The sequence below is a fragment of the Diceros bicornis genome, chromosome 22, assembly GCF_020826845.1.
Source record: "Diceros bicornis minor isolate mBicDic1 chromosome 22, mDicBic1.mat.cur, whole genome shotgun sequence".
In the NCBI taxonomy this organism is placed as follows: Eukaryota; Metazoa; Chordata; class Mammalia; order Perissodactyla; family Rhinocerotidae; genus Diceros; species Diceros bicornis.
The window spans coordinates 23,057,474-23,063,473 of record NC_080761.1 but is presented as its reverse complement, the minus strand read 5'-3'; positions in this window follow the sequence as shown (position 1 = coordinate 23,063,473).

Genomic DNA, 6,000 nt, shown 5'->3' with positions numbered 1-6,000 from the left:
TTTTCCATTAATTATGATGTGTGCTCTAGGTTTTTGATATATAGCATTTATCCAGTTAAGAAACTTCAGTCCCATTTATAGTTTTCTAAGAATTTATTACCAATAGACATTGAACTTTATCAGATGTTTCGTTGCATATGTTGAGATAATAACACGATTTTTCCCTTTTTATCTTTTAGTATGGTGAATTACATGGACACATTATAGATTTTTCTCATTTAAAAATGTCTTAACTTTTTATGTGAAACATAACTTAAAAGAGTGATAGAATAGTAATGTAAAAGAACATAGAACATGTATGTAAATGTTAGGGAATAATGATAAAATGAACACTCACATACCATTGATACAGCATGAGAAATAGAACATTCTCAATAACTTTGAAGCATTCTATGGACTACACCCCAATCAAATATTCTTCCCTTGCCCAGAGAGGGTAACCATTATCCTAACATTCATGTTAGTCATTTCTTTCCTTTTTCTTTTATGGTCCTAATTCATATATATGCATCCTAACGATATATTGCTTAGTTTTGCTGGTTTTTAAAAATTACACAGATGAAATCATTGTATATATATTCATCTGTAATTTGTCTTTTTTGCTCAAAATTATGTTTTGAGATTTAGCCATGTTGAATTTCTAGCTGTAGTTAATTCATTTTCACTATGGTATGGTATTCCATTAAATGATTATTATTTAATCATTTATTAATTTATTATTAATAAATTTATTTTTTATTTATTAATTTATTAATCCATTCTACTGTTGATGAATATTTGAGTTGTTTCTAGTTCTTTGCTATTGTGAACAATGCTGCTAAAATATTCTCATACAAGTACTCAGGTACCTGTGTGAAAGAATTTCGTTTGGTTATATGTCTAGCCTATGAATTGTGGGTGTGTATGATATGTACACTTCACTAAATGATGAGAAACTACTTCTCCTCAACTGGCTGCACTAATCTCCACTACCCTTACCAGTACAGATGAGTGCCAAAAGTTGCTAGTGTCAGACTTTAATTTTTGCCAATCTGATAATTATGAAATTGTATTCATTGAGGTTTTAATTTGCATTTCTCAAATTATGAATTAAATTGAGGAGCTTATCGTATTTTCTATGACCATTCATGTTTCACCTTGTGCAAAATGCCTATTTATTTTGTCCATTTTTCTATTGAGCTATGTATCTTTTTCTTACAGATTCATGGGAATTCTCTAATATTCTCTAATAAGCTTCTGTTTGTTTTTAAATGTTGCAAATATCTTGTTTTTAGTTTGTGGCTTCCCCCCCTCCCCACTCATATTATGGTGAATTTGATTAATGAAAGGCCTTAGTTTTTAATACATATGAATTCATAATCTTTTAATTTTCTTTATGGTTTATATATTTTTTGTCTTATTTAAAAATTTTTTCCCTACTCTGTGTTTTAAAAGACATTCCCATATGATTTCTTCTTAAAAGTTAAAATTTTGCCTATGACTTTTAAGCCTTTGATTCATCTGGAATTATATCCAGCAAACTTGCTAAGCTCTCTACAACTTCTCGGAATAGACTCTACATTTACATTCATTTCCTAATGCTGCCGTAACAAATTACCACACTCTTTGTGGCACAAAACAACACATTTTTTTTATCTTACAGTTCTGGAAGTCAGAATTCTGAAAGTGGGTCTCATGGGGCTAAAATCAAGGTGTCAGCAGGGCTGTGTTCCTTCTGGAGGCTCTAGGGGCAAATACATTTCTTGGCTTCTCCAGCTTTTAGAGGCTTTCCACATTCCTTGGCTCCAGCTGTGTCATCACTCTAACATCTGCTTTCATTGTCACATCTCCTCTGACTCTGACCCTCTTGCCTCCCTCTTATAAGGGCCTGTGGTGATTATACGGGGCCCATCTGGATGATGCAGGATCCCCATCTCAAGATCTTTAACTTAATCATATCTGCAAATTCCCTTTGCCATGTAAGGTAACATACTCACAAGTTCCAGGGATTAGGATGTGGGCATCTTTGGGTAGCCATTATTCTACCCACCACAATTTTCTTTTGCTAATAGGTCAGATTTCTTAATAAGGCCAGTTTTGGTTTTTCCTTTTCAACTCCTCTATTTGCTCTATTTTCTTAATTGGCAGGCTGAGATAGCCAATATAGTGCTCAACAGAGATAGTATCATCCTTAACTTTTTCCAGAACTTAAAAAATTATTTCTAAACATTTCATCATTGAATATGAGTTTGCTGAAGGTTTTTGGAGTAACATGTTATTGGTTAAAGGAAGCTTTTGTCTACTCGTAGTTTCCTCGAAATTTTAACCATGAATGTGTGTTGAAAGTAATTGAATGCTTTTTCTGCTCCAGTCTTTCTCTTGTAATCTTTTCATATGAAGAATCACTTTAATTGATTTGATTTGCTAGTAGTCAATCAAGCTTGAATTCCTATAATAAACCCAATTAGATCATGATGTATTTACTTTTTTGAACATTGCTAGATATTTGCATATATATTCATAAGATTGACAGAAAATTTTCATTTCCTTAAATTTCCTTAGAAATTAGGGGATTTAGACAAGGTTAGACTCATGAGGGGAGCTGGAAAGTCTTCCTTCTTTTTCTATACTCTGAAAGAGTGGGTAGGATTAGAGCAACTGGGGGCAATTTTACCTCTTAGGGGACATTTGCCAATGTCTGGAGACATTTTTGGTTGTCAAAACTAGGGAGGCGATACTGGCCTCTAGTGGGTAGAGGCCAAGGATGCTGCTGACCGTCCTACAATGCACAGGACAGCTGCCTCCTCTTCCCCCAAGAAAGAACTTTATCTTACCCAAAATGTCAACAGTGCTGAGGTTGTGATTTCTTCTCTCATTCTGAATAAATAATAATCACTATCCTAATTTTGTATTTGTAATTTTGTATTTTTTCAGAAGGGGCTTCAAAACTTATATAAGCTTCAGGCCCCACAGAACGTGGATCTGGTGGACAAAAGAGAGGGCACTGTGTAGAGGAGAGGAGTGTGTGTGTGTGTGTGTGTGTGTGTGTGTGTGTGTGTGTATGAGAGAGAGAAAGAAAGAGAAAGAGAGAGAGAGAGAGAGAGAATAGCCATTGAACAAAAGCCAATGCTAGAGATAGGCGCAAAAAGAGAGAAATTTTGTTTTGACTTAATTTTCAAATAACCACAATTACTAAGAAATTGGCCACAAGTAACAATACCAAGAAACTGAAGGAAAGTAATTAGTGTGGTATATGGTCTGGCGATTCTCATTCTTGGTATCTATCCTAGAGAAATGCTAGCACATACACACAAGGACATGTCTGAGGATGTTCCCTGCAGCAGTGTTTGTAAAAATGAAAAACTGGAAGCAATCTATATGTCAAATCAGGAGAGGAATGGATAAAGTGTAATATATTCATACAAACCCCAACAGCAGTTAAAAGGGAACTAGATTTATATGTGTCAACATGGATAGATCTCAAAAATATATTTTTGAATGAAAAACCAAGTTGTATAACTATTCTTACAGTATTTTTATGTTAATACATTTACATATGTATGCATGTAATATATGTTTATGTAATGCATTCACACTCAAAATATTGGTACATATTTTCTGTAAATAAAATGGATGTAAAATATAAAAACGGCCTTAAAGGGCATTACATTACACGCTGAACAAGTGTATAAGAGTAGTTAAGTATAGGGAATCAGAGTGCAGTGACAAGATTGAGAAAAAAAATGTCAAATGCAAACTAATTTTATCTGTATGTTCTAATTTTTAAAGGGAGTGTATTCATATGTTTCATATGCAATTTTTTAAAAAGTAGATAATAATAAAAAGACAATGAAATCATGCAAAATTGTTAACAATGTTAACTCTTTTATTTTTTGTGAGCAAGATCAGCCCTGAGCTAACATCCATGCCAATCCTCCTCTTTTTGCTGAGGAAGAGTGGCCCTGAGCTAACATCTGTGCTCATCTTCCTCCGCTTTATATGGGACGCCCACACAGCATGGCTTGACAAGCGGTGCGTTGGTGCGCGCCCGGGTTCCAAACCCGGGCTGCTAGCAGCGGACCACGCTCACTTAACCACTACGCCACGGGGCCGGCCCCAACAGTGTTAACTCTTGATTGTAGGAATGTGGATGAATGGTTGTTAGTTTCTGCTTTGTGCTTTTTGGGTTTTCAAACTTCCTAAAATAATAACAAAAATACAAATATAATTTTAATTATAAAAAACATTTTATGGCTACCCATCAAAGCTGTGGAAGGAAACTTAAACCCAACAAGTTTATGGGAGAGTTAAGCAGCATCCCAGCTTGTTGAAATGCTGGGATGAAATGTCCCTCTCCAGACTGATACGGAAGAACTCACTTATTTTATAATTTATGTATCTAATTTCAACAGATTCACTACAGTTCTGACAATTATCATCTTTCTTTCCTTTGGGAAGCAACAGGGTGTGAGGGGAAACACTGGCCCTCTGTTATGAGAGGTTCGGGGATTCGATCGGAGATGTAAAAGACACTTTCCACTCCAAACAAATGGACTGAAGGTATATTTTATTATATAGAGGATAGTAAACACGATAGTCTGCAAACAGATCCGAATAGGTCAAATATTAAGAAGGAAAAAACATCAGCCCGACTGGAAAGGGAAAATATCCACATCGGCTGAAGAGAAATGACACAAATCAACCGGAAAGAGAAACACCAGGTTGACCGAAAAGAGAACACATCAAATCAATTACTTCATATCAAATCAATTACTTCACATCAAATCAGTTACTCACAACATCCACGCCCCACTGCCGGGAGAGCCCTGTCAATCGACGCGGCTGGGCAAGGATCACACGTCCTGGGCAAGGTGTCCCTTCCACAGGTGGAACTCTCACCAGGTCTCAGCTTCCAGCAGTTTATATAAGCAGTTACAGAGTTTACAGAGCAAGCATCTAGTGTTCCCATGCACAAAATAGTTATCAGTGGCGTACGTGCACTGAGCCCCTTGGCTAACGTTCCAGCCCAGTAGTTGTGTATGTGCATTGTTCTCTTTGGTTATCGTCTTAGCCCGGCACAGATGGCCAGTTCATCCTGCGCTGCGACGCTCCAAGAGCCTTGAAATGTTACAACTTGCAACTCTCTCCGTGGGAGAAAGGCCAGTTCCCACCACACAGAAAGCAGCTTTGTATTTCTTTGTGTGCTGATGGCTATAGGTCAATGGAGTGGCCAAACATGGCTGTACTCATGTACAGCCTCCCCCCAGATCCTCCCAAGGCTCTGCCCTGCCCCTGACCGAGCCTGGACCAGGAGGACTATGAGTTCACTTTGCAAGGACTTGCAGAAAAGGAGGTTGCTCAGAGTGCTTTTGTGCCTTGTTCGTGATCTTTCTGAAATTGAAGGTAAAATCCTTCTGGAACAATTCAGTACTGTTTTCTCATTTTATAGCCTCAAAAGAAATGAAAGCCTGTTCAGCTCTAAGCTTTCTATCATGACATATCACAAAGATATTAATTCTTGAGGATTTTTTAAATCTTTCAGTTGGTTTTTGTATCCAGGGGATGGAAATTTTGGAAAGAGGAAAAACTGTTGAGGCATTGATTCAGAAGATAAATATGAAATATGAAAAAGTGCTTAGAACAGTAGCTGGGGTATGACAAATGCTGTCAGTATTAGCTATTTCTACTAATACAGAGCTATTACTACAACCAATTCCAATATTCATACTCCTACAGTAAGAAGCAGCAGATATTTTGATTGTTTTAAATTTTTGTGTGATATTTGAAACAAATTTTTAAAAATTAAAAACTTTAGAGTTAAGGTATCCTTATCTCTAGCAGAAGCTTGCTGTATGGGCTTTTAGTTCCCCTGTGGGAAGGGCGATGGTTCTCCTCAGAATCTCTCATCCCTGCCTAGATCTTCCCCATCAGTTCTTTAACTAGGTTGATGAGAAAGGGTGGGGCAGCGGGGGCCAGGGGGAGAGGTGTTGTTCCTGAGTGCCAAGGACTAAGGTTTTAGCA